The sequence below is a fragment of the Pseudophryne corroboree genome, chromosome 7 (assembly GCF_028390025.1).
Source record: "Pseudophryne corroboree isolate aPseCor3 chromosome 7, aPseCor3.hap2, whole genome shotgun sequence".
Classification (NCBI taxonomy): Eukaryota; Metazoa; Chordata; class Amphibia; order Anura; family Myobatrachidae; genus Pseudophryne; species Pseudophryne corroboree.
The window spans coordinates 491,296,128-491,314,175 of NC_086450.1; the positions used below are offsets into that span (position 1 = coordinate 491,296,128).

General features: G+C 50.0%; 1 pseudogene; it reads left to right on the forward strand.

Moving 5' to 3' along the window:
- Nucleotides 1-547: 547 nt before the first annotated feature.
- LOC134947269 (5S ribosomal RNA) lies at nt 548-665 on the forward strand (annotated as a pseudogene).
- Nucleotides 666-18,048: the final 17,383 nt, after the last annotated feature.

The following is an 18,048-nucleotide window of genomic DNA, read 5'->3' on the forward strand; positions in this document are numbered from 1 at the left end:
GAGTTATTCAAATGAGTCACAGAACTGGGCAAATCTATAGGAGACCAGCAGCAGAAGCAGATGGTATGGGCATGGCACAGGCAGGGGACAAAGGCAACAATTTTTGCTGTTCGCATTTAATGTTTGCCACTTTGTATTTATTTCAGCAAGCTTACAGGATACAAAACTCACACAGGAGGTAGAAATTTTATTAACCGTGTCAGTATTAAAAAAGGACACTTATACCTTTATGTTGTGGGACTTGACAAATCCAGTACCCACGGTTACCACCAATTAGGAATTGCATGATCATTTGTAATTATCTCTAATTAGAGAAAAGAGAACGTTTGTCATCAAGTTTGTGCAACCCAATCAAAGTTTATTGCCTATTTACAGTGGACACTCTCAAAGTGGCAACCCCCAACCCTTCAGATTTCAATTTATTTATTTATTTATTTATCCACAGTCATTAAGCAATCATCACACCAGTCCTATTGATTGGAACTCCTTAGTGGATTATTTAATTTTCAAAGTAACCCAACAAATACTTAAATTCCTGATACAATTGGCCCACGGCCATACTATCCTGAATGCGCCCGATCACGTCCGATCTTGGAAGCTAAGCAGGTTAGGCCTGGTCAGTACGTGGATGGGAGACCTCCAGGGAATACTAGGTGCTGTGGGCCTTTTTCCTATCAGGAAAATCCTATCTTATCCTCTCTTCTTGTTTTCTCAAAGCTTACTAGATATTCCGATTGGTCTGTGACCCATATATACTGTTTCTTTCAAATAATTATACCATAATTATATCTACATCTACATTTTCACCTGTTATATCTAGAACCATATTTGGTACAACGGCAATCTAGATAAAATCAATTGTTATACTATTATTCACTTTTTGTTCACCCAAGCAAATTTTAATAAGATAATCAATAAAAGTTAATTTTTAATCCTTTTTGAGGTAGGACTCTAAGGGGTCACCTCCTCAACCATATACTCCTTTCACATTCTTTTCTATATCCAATTAATGAGTGCTTCCACACAAGGTTATTTTGTCTTTCTCTTGTTTGTTGTCTGTAGGGGTGCATACCTCCCAGCTTTCTTCAGGCAGAAGGTGGGACACACACACACACACACACACACACACACACACACGGCGAAAAGGGGGCGTGGTCAACGAAAGGGGCGTGGCTTCATGGGAGGGCACCCGTTTTCGTCAGTGAGGGGGCATGCCCAGCGCTCTGTGAGCTGCTGGCATGCCCCCAGGGGCAGATTATGAGTCTCGGGTCCCAGAGCACTTAAGACAAGGGGCCCTATCTCATTGCTGTGCCTGCTGTGGGATTGGGGGGTGGCAAAATTGCGCCCGTGAAGCCACGCCCCCTTATGCAAATTCCAGGCATTTTTTTTAAATGGAATTTTGGTCCCTCAGCTAGAGGTAAATCCAGAGGAGGTGGTCGCTCCCCCTACACACCCGCACAGGCAGAAGAAAGCAGGGAGACTGCTGCCTCCCTGCAACACCACAGACCTGCCAATACGCAGCAGCGTGTGCTGACTGTAGCACAATGCTGCCGCTGTTGCTGGCAGGACGGGGGAGCTGAGCTGGGACAGAGCTACTCCAGCCAGGGGGCCCCACAAAACTGTGGGGCCCATGGTACGTACCCCCTGCCCCCCTTAATCCGGCTCTGCTGCTGGAACCCCCCCTTAATCCATACCCCCTGATGCATAGCTGCCTACCCTCCCTCATTCTGCAGGAGACTCCCTGAAATAGCAGCAATCTTCCTGACTCCCTGAAAAGTCCAGCAATCTCCCTGATTGTACCTTACACCCATTATGCAGCTATTACTTTCTTGGGGGGGGGGGATAAATCAGAGATACATACATTCAAATCGGATCCTTAGTGCCATTTCCTTGCATTGGTTATAAGGCACAATGATCCCTATGGCCACTTACATTATATGGAAGCTCTTGTAAAACACAATACACAAACAAATCCTGCAAAATATCAGTGTCTTTTCTTCAACAAATAGATCTTACTAACTTTGGGGCTCATCTACATTTGGATGCAAGTCATTTTCATGACACGCCTCTCCGATGTAGTAGTACTCGCCTGCGCTGATAGGTGTTACTTTCACAATCTCCCTGAAATGCTTTTTCAAAAGTAGGCAAGTATGCCCTGATGCCCCCTCTCCCTCTGTCTCCACTAAATTCACCGCTGCTCTAAGCAAAACAGAGAGTACAGGAGCTTCCCAACTGCCCTCCCCCCCCCCAACACCACCACCACCGCGGGACACTGTGGCCCACGGGTGGGACAGCGGGACAGACCCTAAAACATGGGACTGTCCCGCGAAAATCGGGACGGTTGGGAGGTGTGGGGGTGTGTGAGGGGGTATGCCGTACAGACAGACGGGCACCGGCTCACTGTGTGCTTGACCCCCCACATCAGCATACTCAGCAGGGTCTCTCTGGCGCAGAGGAGTGTCACTTTCTGGCACACTCCACACTTCTTAGCTGCAGTTTTGTGGGGCACCTGCCGCTGTGCAGGTTCCGTACTGCCTCTGTTATCTCCAGCCCCGGCAACCCCACCGCTAGCTGCAGTGCTGCCGCCCGCAGTGAGGTGCGCCCAGCTCCTTCACACACTTTAGCTGGCGGGCAGCGCTGCAGAAGTCCGCGCTGCTTGCAGGCTCCGACCCCCTCCTCCCTCCAGCCACAGCGTCTCCTGGGGGCTAACCAGTCACTCCCAGTCTCCCCTTACCATAGTGCCCAGCAGCCGCTCAAGGTATGCGGTGTGTGACTGAGGAGGGGGGGAGGGATGCGGACAGGCAGAGAAAGCAGGACTCCAGCCTGAGAGAGTCAGCCATGCCAAGTCTCCACCAGCAGCAAATCCCAACAGGTTGGAGTGGAACAGCAGAAGCCAGCAGCAGTGACTCCGGTAAGACACATCTGTCTGTCACCACTGTTCTGTCCCTAATACCAATCTCTCCCGTGCCGTGTTCTGTCATGTCCCTGTCACCGTTATCCTGGCCCTGTCACCCCTATCTAGGCCCTGTCACCCCTGTGCTTGCCCTGTCACCCCTGTCCTGGTCCTGCCGCCCCTACCATGGCCATGTCACCCCTATCCTGTCCCTGTGATTTCTGTCCTGGCCCCGTCGCCCCTGTTCTGGCCCCGTCACCCCTGTTCTGACCCTGTCACCCCTGTCCTGGCCCTGTTACTGCATACCCTCCAACTACCTTTTTGGCAGGTACAGTACCCGTAGCGCCTCCAGACCCCTCCCCAATGCACCACACCTCCGCACCTTCCCCTCTACCACATGCGGCACCCCACCCCTCCCCCACACGCTGTGCCTCCAGACCCCCTACACCACCCGCGGCTTCCACTCCTCCGCCCCTCCACCACCCACAGCACCTCCAGACCCCCTCCACCATCCACCCCCATATATGTCTCCCCCCACACCTGCCCACCCTCCACCCGCAGCATCTGCAGACACCCTCCTCCATCCGCGTTGCCCCCCTCATCCACCCATCCCCCACCTGCCCCTCCACCACCTGCAGCACCTCCGGAACCCCTTCCCCATCCACCGCACCACCTGTACCTGCCCCTCCCCTACTCACGGCATCTCCAGACCCTACCCTACCCCATCCCCGCCCCTTCCCATCCCACAGCACCTCCGGAACCCTTCACCCATCCGGAACATCCCCGCACCTGCCCCTCTCCCACCCTTGGCACCCCTGCCCTTCCCCCACCGACAGTGCCTCCGGACCCCATCCCATATCTGCAGCCCCCACTCCTCTGCCCCTCCCGACCCTTCCCTATCCGGGCCCCCCCGCTTCCACCCCCTCTCTACCCGCAGCATCTACAGACACCCTCCCCCATCCACAGCCCCCCCCCCCCCCGCACCTGCTACATTCTGTACATCGTGCCCTGCAGGTGCTGTTCACGCGGTCGCAAGGGGCTGCGCCTCCTTCACCATCGCACACCCTTTCATTGTGCAATATTTAACCACTAACAAAGGAATGCAGGTAATACTCCATATAATACAAATATTAAACCCCAGAAAGGCATGCAAGGGTTAAGGGGGCGTAGCCCCTTGCGACGGTGTGAAGAGCGCCCGTAGGGCGCGATGAAGCACCTAGTATATATATATATATATATATATATAAATGGCGGGGCATTGGAGAGATGTATATATTTAAATTTGACGAGGCAGCACCCGTGTAAGCATACACAACTACCCCTTGCAGGTTCCTGCCTGCCGTTGTTGTTCCCGGGAGGGTGAGGAACTGCCACGGGAAGGGGGACAAAGAAGGTGCCTCTACAAAGTGTATCCAACCCCTGGCTGCAGGTGGCACTGTTGTATGGCGCCCCTTCTCGGCTGGCGCCCCTGGCGAGTGCCATCCTGGTCAATGGGTAGATACGCCTTTGGGTGGGGGCAAAAACTGTGTTATGCCCTCCAATGAACTTCTACACTCCAGCTGTTGAAGAATCTGCCCGGCGAAGCACCCACCTCCTGATATAGATTGTCTTAGTATAAAATGAGAAACCAAACATGAGAAAAAGGGGCTCCGGGCCTATAGTAGTACTTGGCCTTTTGCCCCCCATGACATTTTTTTGTTCCTACGCCCCTGTATGCAGATATGTAGACATTAGGTACAACTGCTGAATTGAACTGATATATATGTATATATCAAAAAGCAGACAGCAACCAGGCACTAACAGTGTATACAGCTAATAAACAATAAATAACCAATATTATAGCAACTATCCAAGTGAAAAAATTGCCAAAATAGTTCCTAAAAAATGTTCACGCGCATAGGAAAATCCACATACAATGGACGGCTTGCTCCTGGTCACAATCCGCACAACTCCTCAATCTGAAAAACACAAAGGACAAGGGCACCTCCTAGTGCAATAGTATACAGTAATCACCAATAGTGCTAACGTGCACCCGTACCAATAAATAATTATTTGCTTATAAAGTCCAGAAAGATTCTACACGTATACCCCGTGACAGGAATGTAAGTCTCTTGTTTATGTCTCCAGAACATGTTAACAAATAACAGTACATAGTGTGATTCTATGTAAAAATACATTAAAAAAAAAATTGTGATAATGCTTCTACAACTGTAAATGAGATATTTGTATTTGTCTGAAATGTAACCCGCCAACCCGCAAGTACCCAACGCGTTTTGTCATGAAAGACCTGCTTGCTATCACTCTGAATTCCTAAGGAAGGGGGGGGGGGGGGTGACAGGACCCTTTAATGTGGACCATCTGGTGTATCCAAAGCAACAATCATGAACCCAATGTGTTTTGTCACGAAATACCTGCGTCCCATCACTCCAACTTCCTAAGGGGGGGTGATAGGATCCTTCAATGTTAACCATCTGGTGTGCCAAATATGACCAGCATGTACCCAACGCGTCTTGTCATGAAAGACCTGTATCTCATCACTCCGACTTTCTCAGGGTGGTGACAGGACCCTTTAATATTGCCCATCTGGTTTATCCAACGCAACCATCATGTACCCAACGCAACCATCATGTAGCCAACGCGTTTTGTAACAAAAGACCTGCATCCAATCACTCCGACTTCCTCAGAGGGGGTGACAGACCCCTTTAATGTTGACCATCTGGTGTATCCAACACGACCAGCATGTAACCAACGCGTTTTGTCATGATAGACCTGCGTCCTATCACTCCAACTTCCTTGGGGTGGGGGGTGACAGGACTCTTTAATGTTGACCCTTGGTGTCGACCTACGGTGGTCAATGTCGACCTTAACTGTTGATCTCTTTAACCACACACCTGTATTTTATGCAAAACGCCAGCTTGCATGTTAATTGTGTAATGTTTTCTGGTTCATTAGCAGCTTCAAGCTGGATGGAGGATGTTGGTTGTCATTCCATCGGGTACGTTTTAGTGCAAACACACAGAACGCATGTAGTCAAAGGCAAAGCCCTCGTCCACATGATAACGACTAACGTTTTAATCATGATGGCGAGATTTTTTCAAACTCTTATGTACAATATATGAACCACTTACCTGACACCAGTAGGAAGCTCAGGAAGTAACAGAGGTCCCTCATTATAGTACGGCTGCTCTCCTGACACGTTGCTCTCATCAATGTCTCGGTGTAAGGAATAATCCCCCTGACCGGTGGCTCTGAGGTCTCTCAGTAACGTGATGTATGATCTCTCACGCATTGTCCTATTGCAGTGTTCAATCATCATTCTACAACCTATAAATGTGGACAAACCAGTCTTACAGCCAGTTCCCTGATGCTGATTGTGTACATGGAGTCACATTGTCACATACAGGTTTCGATGCATGACAGAACCCAGTGACTTTGGAAACCGACATATGAAATAAATATGTTTGCTATACATCCGGTTACCTTGGCTGCACAGGTGACAGTCGGCACAGATAATGATTGCAGCACATTCGTTATTGCAATGGCGCCTGGTGGCCATGACCTGTAACGCGGACAGAGTGTGTACCACACAATTACCTGTGCGCCACACCTTGCAGAGCACAAAGGACATGGCAATGGGAGGATGATTTAACCATTTTACAATGTGACACGTTACTGCATCGCCGCAAACGGCCGTAATCTTGTTATTTATCAGTCCATGCGGATGAATACTAGATTGTTTTCTCCAGGACAGATGGGGATTTATCAAGATTTATTTTGGTGGAACAGTTGAACAAATGTAATTCTTATCTAATGTGTTTTCTGAGGAAAAATGTGCTGTAATATGGGAAAAACAAAAATTTCCTATATACAATATGACCCCTCCCCCCAATATATATCATAACGTATAACTGTCTTGTTCTCCCAGCTGTACCAAACATTTGTACATTATAATAATGTAACGCAGATGGCATAATTTGGTGGGGGTTCTTCTTCCTTATTGTTCCTTTGTATACTCTTGTGCAGGCTCCGTCTGGGCCCCCACCTCTCCAGTCGGCAGTGCTTAGCTCTGGGCACCAGGGGACCCTGGCGCTGTCCCAGAGTCTACAGCACATACGCCGATCTCCATGAAAATGGTGCAGCGGCCATTTTCCCAGTGATTTTTCTACTGTGCATGCGTGAAACACTGGGAAAATGGCCGCTGCCCCATTTTCCCAGTGATTTCTGCAGCACTGCTGCCGCGTCGCGGGGCTCCGGAGGGTAAGTATTAAAAATAATGGGTGCACCCATTATAAATAGGCCAGTGGGGTGCCTGGGCTGTGAGAGGGATTGTGCAGCACTCCAGCTGCACGAAATGCGTCATTTGGAAGGGGCTGGTCTCACCGGGCCCCTAGATTGGCTCCACTCTCCTATATCTTCCTGACACTCCTGCCTTGCCTTGCTGGTTATAGTCCTTAGCTACTACTGGTCCCAGCCAGAAAATAATATCCAGTTCCAGCGAGAACTCTGTAGCACTACCGGTCCCAGCCAGCTAGCTGGTCATAGCCCGGGGTTCAGTTTGATACCGATGGCCATAGTGCCGACAGCCATTGATTGACAGTCAAACTACAGACACAGTCAAAATCCCGACATTCATTATGTCAACATGTTCAAAATGCCGACATAGTCAGAATACCGACATTTGAAATGCGTACATGTGACAGGAGTTTTTCGCTTAAGTGTACTGCGTCCCCTCGCATGGCTTGCTGTGCTCGGCACACTATTATATTCCCCCTGCAGGTCCACTGTCGGCATTTTGACTTGTCAGCATTTCAAATGTCGGTATTCTGACTATGTCGACCATGTCAGTATTTTGACCGTGTTGGTAAATCAACTGCTGTCAGGATCCCGGCGTTCAGGAAACCGACACTGAAATACCGCTGGACGGAATCCCAACCTTCGCAGGGTATTGTGTGGCGAGCGCAGCCGGCCGCGAGGGGCCGTGCTGCCATGATTCTGACAGACGGGATGCCGGTAAAACATACCGATACCAACACAGGCCCAGGCAGCATCTAAGTACTAACAGCAGAGCCCCTGATTCAGGGGGTGAAACATGTCGGCGGTACGTCTTGCTGGGAACTAACACTGCACGCAACCCTTTTGGATCACTTGCCCTGTGCCGGCCGTCCCCCCACATGTCAGGGTAACGGGTCGTAGACGTGCGATGTTTTGCACACTTTACGATCCATTCTGAATCAGGCCCTAGTAAGCGTGCGGAACCTGGCTTCCTAGGAATGGGGATGTTATGAGTTTTGGTTTAAAAGGCTTATCAGAAGATTATTAGTGTGATTCATACCGTGTGAATGACGAGTAGTCGCTGTCGGGGAATGTTCCGTCAGAGGACACACCTAGCACAGGGCACGTTTCATAATAGACCAGGGATATTTGCCTTTCTAGTAATCATTGTGTGCAGTTACCTTGCACGGCCGGGGCTTGGTGGTGCTCATGCGTTATACATTTACTACATGCATCTGTGCAGAGCCGGGATAGGCCTCACACTCCCCCACCCCAATCCCTTCATACAAAGAAAACCTGGAGCTGAAGGAAAATCTTACAAAGACCCCCTCCCACTACAGACACCAACAATCAATCACAGACCAAACTTATCCATAGAGCACAGGTTCTCAAACTCGGTCCTCAGGACCCCACACGGTGCATGTTTTCCAGGTCTCCTCACAGAATCACAAGTGAAATAAATAGTCCTCCTGCGGACCTTTTAAAATGTGTCAGTGAGTAATTAATACACCTGTGCACCTGCTGGGTTACCTGCAAAACATGCACTGTGCGGGGTCCTGAGGACCGAGTTTGAGAACCACTGCCATAGAGGAATACAACACACAGGGGTACACGTAACGATAAGTGATAGGTAATATTATCAATGAGCAGTGCCCGCAATAACATCAGCCACTATCCCATCGCTGCCCAGCTACACCCACCCAGTCACAAGAGGAGACTGGACTGCGCACGGTGTAGTAACTCGCACCCACGGCTCGGCGCAGCACATGTGCCTGTGCGACCGTGCGGCAGGTACGGTATCCGGACTCTGGGTCAACACATCTTAGGTCGACACATCTTAGGTCGACGCCATTATGTTGACACGAACAAGGCCGACAGAAAAAGGTCGATATGAGTTTTTCACAATTTGACTTTTTCATACTTTACGATCCACGTGGACTACGATTGGGAACGGTAACCTGTGCCGAGCGCAGCCTCTGACTTGAGGGTAATTCATTCCTGATCGCTGCTGTTTTCACACAGTGGGTGATCAGGTGCTAACTGCGCACGTGTATGCACCGCAATGTGCAGGCGCGTCGGACAGCAACAAAGGGCATCGCCGGTCAGCGACGGGACGGTGCGAAAAATCAGTTCGCACTGGCGTTCGCAAGGTGATTGACAGGAAGAGGCCGTTTGTGGGTGGTAACTGACCGTTTACTGGGAGTGTTCAGGAAAAACGCAGGCGTGTCCAAGCATTTTCAGGGAGGGTGTGTGACGTCATCTCTGGCCACGATAATCCGGTTCTCATCGCACTGGAAGAATAAGTCCTGGGGTGCGCACACACTGCACAAAGTGAATTTTTGCAGCTCAGCTACACCAGCCAGTGGCGCACGCAGGGGGGATTTCCGAGTACACACATTCATATATACAATTACATACACACCCACGGAAACCCCCCTAGCTAAATCCTGTGTTTACCCCTGCAAGCAATCGCACACCTGCCTGGCGAATTTACACTCCCCCTGTAGGCGGTGATTATCTGATCGCAGTACAGCAAAAAATTCAGCCAGGCGATCAGATCTGAATTATGCTCCTAGGACCCTATTCAGGTCTGTTAGCAAAGCAAAAAAGCACGCTAATGGGCAAATCCAGTGCACTGCAGGTGGGGTAGATGTAACATGTGCAGAGAGAGTTAGATTTGGGTGGGGTGTGTTCAAGCTGAAATCTAAATTGCAGTGTAAAAATAAAGCAGCCAGTATTTACCCTGCACAGAAACAATGTAACCCACCCAAATCTAACTCTCTCTGCACATGTTACATCTGCCCCACCTGCAGTGCACATGGTTTTTCCCCATTAGTGTGCTTTTTCGCTTTGCTAACAAACCTGAATAACCCCTTAGCCCCTCTGTGATAAGAGTTATGTTTGTATTTGGCAGTGAGAAAAGGCATTTTTGCTAGAAAATGAACCGTGAAGTTATCTCCACGATGTATAAAACTAGTGTAAACTTGTTATCCGTCTGCTTACAGCAACAAGCAAACACTTTGTACAAGTTTCAGAGATTATATTGCTTTTAGTCATATCATTGGTCAAATTAACTTAAATGTGAGAGGTCGTCCATGTTATCTATAAAGAACAGCTTGTTGCTATTGCTGTTGTTTTTTAATAATAAAAGATAAAATGTTTTTAGTGGTACAGATAATGTCCTCACGCCAGAAACAAGAAAGGAGAATAAGCACAATCGGAAGCACAGGTTTTACAGCCCAGTGCTTTGTAAATAACCCTCTAAGGGGGGATTCAATTAGTGCAATTTTTTCGACTGGTCGAAAACACTGCACTAATTCGACCACAGTGCATTCAATATTATGCCCGTTTTTTATCCAAAAATGGGCAAAACCGCCTGCAATTTCGGCAAAACACGTGTATCGGCAAAGAAATCGCCGGTACACGTGTTTTTTGCCAGTGCCGGATATTTTGACCAGTCGAAAAATTGGTACGAGCATTGAAGAGGGCGACTAAAAACGTCCAAGAAGTGCAGATTTTCCGACTGTTGTCACTAATTGAATACCCCCCCTAAGACAGAGAATTGTCTGCTCATCTTAATCTGGTCAACTAGCAGTATAAACAGATGTTTCAATCTACATCTAGCCTCCTTGCACATTTAACAGCCCAAGTCATGCCACGGCGTGGCGTGGTAGCACCGAGCATATTTTTGTGCAACTTTTTGTTTAGTTGGCGGTTGGTTTTATGTGGAAATGTGGCGAGGCCCCTAAAAATCACTACCTCCCGCCTGTCACAGGGCCGTGCCCGCTTCCCTTTTCTGTCCCATCTTTCAAAATCAATTCGTTGGGAGGTATGGTAGGACCCTGCTCACACATGAACCACCAGATGTCCTACCGGAGCCCTTTTCCCGGTGGCTTGGTAACAATACACATAATACCTTATTGCCATGAATTGCAGCTATTAGGTGTGAGACGTGTCATATAGATGCTGCTGTCACATTATACAGAACATGCAGATGTAATCAGTGCTCAGCTGCTGTGTATCCAGTCTCTGATATAGGAGGACGGGTTCCTTCTTTCTTCTCCGCCATGTTGAGGAAGCATCAAGTGTGTGGTCCTGTGTGACTGTGCTGTCTCCTGCTCCTGCAGTGTATAGCGCATCTGCTAACAGGTTATGGGCCCAGCCGCCCAGGACTGCAGAGGAACAAAAGCAAAGTTGTAGAAGTCAGAACCTGAGGGAGAGAAAAGACAGAGGCCAGAGGAAATGACGGCTGCTACCCAGGGCCGGTGCAAGGTTTCGCGGCACCCTAGGCAAAATTTCTGCCTACTGCCCCTTCCCCCTACCCACCCTTCAGATGAAAGGCATGCTGCTCTAACCCCCTCCCCCCTACTCTGTTAACTGTCTGCTGTTCTATCCCCCCCACCAGCTGTGTGCATGATGCTGCTCATCCCCCCAGACTGTGTGCATGCCTGCTCCTCATCTCCCCCCCTCACCACACTGCTGCTCTCGCCCTCTTTCCTTATCAATGCAGAGAATACACTGTGCAGCCACCTTACCTGCAGGCTGCAGTGCAGAGTTGGGATAGAGTAGTCTGTGAAAGAGCCTGGAATGAAGAGCAGCGCTGCATGTCACCCCCAGCCAGGACTCCAGGAGCTGTCAAAGTTACTGCCTGTGCCAGGTGGAGGTGGAGCTTAAGGCTGCAATACGGGAGCTTAGCAGTCATGGCTACTGTAACATACGAGTTCTGGGGGATTGCAGCGGCTGGGAAAGGTAGGACCATGCAACCTTTTTCAGGCAGCTGTAGCAGGTCGCCCCCTCATGTCCCGGCGCCCCTAGGCAGCTGCCTAAAGCTGCCTAGTGGAAGCTCCGGCCCTGCTGCTACCGGCCCAGCGATCAGTCTGACTAACCCAGACTATCAGACACAGAAACACAACATACAGATGTGGGGAGAGGTAGGTTTAGGCACACCCGGGGATAGGTAGGGTTAGGCAGTGGGGAAAGGAGGGTTGGGGTTCGGCTGCGGGGGGTGGTGGTTAGTTTTAGGCACCCCTGTGAAGGATTAGGGTTAAGCTGCCGGTAAGGGAGGATTAGGTTTAGGCTGCAGAGAAGAGGGGTTGGTTTAGACACCACTGGACAGGGTGTTAGCGCCGGGAGGCGCGCGTCCCGGCCGTTACCTAGGAGCCGGGACACCGCACCTCCAGCTGACTCCCACCCGGCACCTAGCAACAGGCGGATGCTGGGCGCAAGGTCTCCTGGACCCCACCCGGCACCTAGCAACAGGCTGACACCGGGCGCTGGGGGCCGCCACACCCCTTGGCAATGGGGACGCCGGAAGCAGTAGGTGTTCCCCGTTGCTTAAAACTCTATAGTACGTGCAGCAGGGCAGCTGCACTTAGTTATTAATCAGGTCTGTGATTGGGTGTAGTCCATTTATATTCTCCCTCAGTGCACTCCCAAAACGCTGGTGATAGTTCTTAGTTCCTGCTTTGTGAGAACCAGTCAGCTCGTGCGAGAACCAGTCAGCTCGTGCGAGAACCAGTCAGCTCGTGCGAGAACCAGTCAGCTCGTGCGAGAACCAGTCAGCTCGTGTGAGAACCAGTCAGCTCGTGTGAGAACCAGTCAGCTCGTGTGAGAACCAGTCAGCTCGTGCGAGAACCAGTCAGCTCGTGTGAGAACCAGTCAGCTCGTGCGAGAACCAGTCAGCTCGTGTGAGAACCAGTCAGCCTGTATCAAACCTAGGATCTGAGACCTTGCCTGATTGATTCCTGATCTGTTCCAGCTTGCCGTGAACTCAGGATTTTGTGCGGGGTATCTGGTTGACAGTTAGACAGTCAATAGATAGACACCATAAGTTAGACAGACATTAGGTCGACAGAGTCAAAAGGTCGACAGGGTCAAAAGGTTGACATGAAAAAGGTAGACAGTACAAAAAGTCAACATGGTCAAAAGGTCGACATAAAATTGGTCAACATAAAAAGATAGACACATTTTTTTTTTACATTTTACATGTTTTTGGACTATTTCATACCTTCTCTATCCATAGAGTTGGTTATAAACCGTGTGGCGATCCACCGAGCCCGAAGCGTGGCAAGCGAAGCAAGCCCCGTGACGGTATGCCTTTCTACAATTAAGGGTCCTAAATGACAAAACTATCCACACAACCCACAAAAATTAATAAACATGGTGTCTACCTTTTTTGTGTTGACCATATTCATGTCGACCATTTGACCCTGTCGACCTTTTGTGCTGTCTACCTTTTTTGTGACGACCTTTTGACCTTGTCGACCTAATGTCTGTCTAACATATGGTGTCTATCTACTGACTGTCTAACTAGACATTGTCTATCTATCAACCCACACCCCTTATTTAGTTGCTTATTACATCTTGTGCATTGTTGCATTCACAATCATTTGTATATTCATTATCATACCCAGTGCATTGTTATATGTACCTTTTGTTTATGTTAAGAACACACTCCTCAGTCTGTGCCTTTGCATAGTAGTAATGTTGTGTCAGGTATTGTGGTAATGTCTCACCGTATTGCATTTACCCCTGCCCAGTCTCCGATAGTCGCCTTGTATATACAGAAAACGAGGGGCCATCCGAGTACGGGGAGGACCTAATTCATCCTGGAAAGGCGGCTGCTATAGGGAAAGTCTTTGGCTGCAGGAGACTAAAAGACTGCTGGGCAGTGGGTAATTGCGTGAGCGTCACAAGGCACCACCTATACACCTACAGAACTGAGTGTACTCATAACACAGGGTTAAGGATAAGCTGCTAGAAGGGAGAATTGGGGGGGAGTGTATTGGGGGAGGGTAAGGATACTCTCCATCGGGATGCCGTGATCGGTCTTCTGACCGCCGGCATCACATCCACCGGTAAAGCATATCACACCCGTATAAGGAAACATCTGTATACAAGCGGATAAGCCTGACCCAGTCACAGAGGAAAGCGCTGGTAAAGCCCAGAGTACAATATCTCTCAGTGTAGATGACCATCAGACTGTCTTTTTTTAATTTTTGCCAAAAATGTGCCTTAGTCATAATGCAATGTGACTAGGACACACCAGAAAACTGTGTTAATTAATTTAATATGCAACACTTGTATATTAGGTGTGTCTGAGGAACCGATTCAGCATGGAACGCCGCTCCGACAGCTTTTGCATGCTGAGGCCTTCTGGAGTGTACACGCGCACAGAAGCCGCACTGCACGCGAGCACACTGTGAGATGCTACGGCATCTCACATATGTGAACGTCTCTGCCTGATTGACAGGCAGAGACGTTGGTGGAGGGGGCGTCATGACAGCGTTTCAGGGGTGACGTTGCGGCGTTGGTGGGGTGTGATCTGGACAACAGTAGACCAATTGCGAGGTGAGCTGTGGTGGCTGCATGACCTCACACGCAGTCACTGCGGCCCAAATGATGACCATCTGTCTAGGCTGCGTAGGCAGGAGGCAGCCCTAAACATGCGAGATCATCGCTGTCTTGCAATGCACTCGCCTGTCTGTGGGGGGGCAGGAACCGGCATGTGGGGTGGACTTGCCTGTGCTGAGCATCCCCCCCTGCATACTAGCGAAAAGAGTTGTTATTTTTTCTACTTTTAGTAAAACTACAACTCATGGTGAATCGGCCCCTGAGGCTGTATACGGAGCAGAACAGATCTTGTATTTGACAAAAAAGCTGACATGCGGGGCGGGATAGCCCTGTTCTGGGCGTGTGTGTCGCCCCCCCCCGCATGCCAGTGTGAATGATAGTAGCTGTGCTAAATTTAGCACAGCTACGATCATCTCGGAATGACCCCTATTATGTGAAGGAAAACTTGTAAAAGAATTCAATCGCAAGATAGAAAGTACAAATAAGCATGATACAGCATTGTGAGTCTAGGACTGTATTATTAACCAGGCAGAGACCAGTAATACATGAATATTTTGTATGCAGTAACCTGTTTACTTAAAGGCATATGCAGAGTCTGTAAAACCAGAATAAAGAAACAAGGTGCAAAGCAAAATATAAGGAAGGCAGTAAAGGAGCTTGTTAAATACTTGTAATGATGAATGTGCTTTCAGTACAAACACAAATGACAAATGGTAAGAATTCCTTTACTCAGATCATACTAATAGTGTTCACTCTCGGATATTTTTAGGGCAGGGTGCTGATCACGGGGAGGGCACATTTTTCATTCGTGAGGGCACATTTTTAAGTTAGAAGGGCAAAAATAGGTACATACTATAACGCTTGGTGCTGCCATTCCTATAGGTGAAAGCATAGACAGTGCGCGCCGGAATTTTTTTTAGGGGCGTTGTTTCGTGGGGAAGGGGCGTGACCACATAATAGTACTAAATAACATTATACCACACAATAGTGCCGCTTATACACATTGCACCAGGTAGAATCTCCTATACACACTGCGCCAGGTAGAGCACATTATATATATTGCGCATATTGGAGAGAGCACTGAGGCACACTGCACAAGGGAGAGATAGCAGTTGGGACAGTGCTGGGGGGCAAGGGGATTAGGAGCAGGTAGTACTGTAGGTAGTGTTAGGGGTATGGAGGCATTAGTACCCAGGATACCCACTCCCCAATTACCTTTTAAGATCAGCTCCTCTCTGAGATGTGTGTATGCTGGGCACTATGTGTGGACATAGGATTGTATGTATGCTTGGCATTGTGTATGGGAGAGGGGGGTGTATAATAAGCATTATGTGGGTATGGAAGGTGTTATGGGCACTGTGGGGTGTGTATGCTGGCAATGTGGGAGTGTACATATGCTGGGCACTGTGTGGGCATGAAGGGTGTAGAATAAGCACAGTATGGGTATGAAGGGTGTTATAGGCACCGTGGGGGTGTACATATGCTGGGCACTGTGGGCAGTGGCGTAACTACTGCCCCCGCAGCCCTCGCGGTGGCTTGGGGGCGAGGTGCTGCGGGGGCGCCACTGATTACAGCAGACTGACATGCGGACGAGCGTCCACTTGTCAGTCTGCTTTCTCCTTCCCGCCGCCGCTTGTTGGAGGGACACGGACGGCACAGCGTGTGCCTCTCCTGTGTCCCTCCTGCATCATCTCCGGCGGCCGCGGGTCTAATAGGGGGAAGTGCACTTCCCCCTATTAGACCCGCGGCCGCCGAAAATGATGCAGCAGGAGGGACACAGGAGAGGCGATCTGTGCCCTCCGTGTCCCTCCAATAAGCGGCGGCGGCGACGGCGGCACTGGGGGGAATATCTGGCACTGGGGGGGGGGATGTCTGGCACTGGGGCATATATGGCACTGGGGGGGAGATGTCTGGCAGTGGGGGTGAGATGTCTGGCACTAGGGGGTATAGCTGGCACTGGGGCATATATGGCACTGGGGGGGGGGGATATCTGGCACTGGGGGGGATGTCTGGCACTGGGGGGGATATCTGGCACTGGGGGGGGGATGTCTGGCACTGGGGCATATATGGCACTGGGGGGGAGATGTCTGGCACTAGGGGGGATATCTGGCACTGGGGCATATATGGCACTGGGGGGGGGATATCTGGCACTGGGGGGGGATGTCTGGCACTGGGGGGGATATCTGGCACTGGGGGGGGGATGTCTGGCACTGGGGCATATATGGCACTGGGGGGGATGTCTGGCACTGGGGCATATATGGCACTGGGGGGGGGGGGATGTCTGGCACTGGGGGGGATATCTGGCACTGGGGGGGGGATGTCTGGCACTGGGGCATATATGGCACTGGGGGGGGGATGTCTGGCACTGGGGGGGGATGTCTGGCACTAGGGGGGATATCTGGCACTGGGGGAATATCTGGCACTGGGGGCATATGTGGCACTGGGGGGGAATATATGGCACTGGCGGCATATCTGGCACGGGGGGAATATCTGGCACTGGGGGCATATGTGGCACTGGGGGGGAATATCTGGCACTGGGGGCATATGTGGCACTGGGAGGGGGGGGTATATGTGTACCTGGCACATGGGGGGGGGGCTATATTTGGCACCGGGGGCATGTGAGTACCAGGCACCGAGGGGGAATATCTGGCACTGGGGTCATATGTGGCACTGGGAGCACAGCCCTAGTAACAAGGACTACCTCCTAGCAACGAGCATGACACCCAGTGCATGAAACACCTGACAACAAGCATGACACCCAGTGCATGAAACACCTGGCAACGAGCATGACACCCAGTGCATGAAACCCCTGACAATGAGAAGGTAATTGAAAAGTAATTAGAAGCCTTACTGTAGGACTTAATGTGTAATGGGCATTACGGTGTGTGGCATAATGTATCACGGACATTGCGGTGTGTGTCATAATGTGTCACAGGCATTACGGTGTATGGTATACTATATCGCGGGCATTGTGATATGTGGTATAATGTCTCAGGGTCATTGCAGTGTGTGGCATAATGTATCACGGACATTGCGGTGTGTGTCATAATGTGTCAGGCATTACGGTGTGTGGTATACTATATCACGGGCATTGTGGTATGTGGTATAATGTCTCAGGGTCATTGCAGTGTGGCATAATACATAACGGGCATTGCGGTGTGTGGCATAGGGTATAACGGGCAGGGCATTGCGGTATGTGTCACAGGCATTACGGTGTATGGTATACTATATCACGGGCATTGTGGTATAATGTCTCAAGGTCATTGCGGTGTGTGTCATAATGTGTCACAGGCATTGTATGTGCTATAATGTATCAGGGGCATTGCAGTGTGTAGCATAATGTATAACGGGCATTGCGATTCCTGTCATAATGTGTCGGGGGCATTACGGTGTGTGGCATAATGTGTCACAGGCATTATGGTGTGTGGCATAATGTGTCACAGGCATTACGGTGTGTGGCATAATGTGTCACAGGCATTACGGTGTGTGGCATAATGTGTCACAGGCATTACGGTGTGTGGCATAATGTG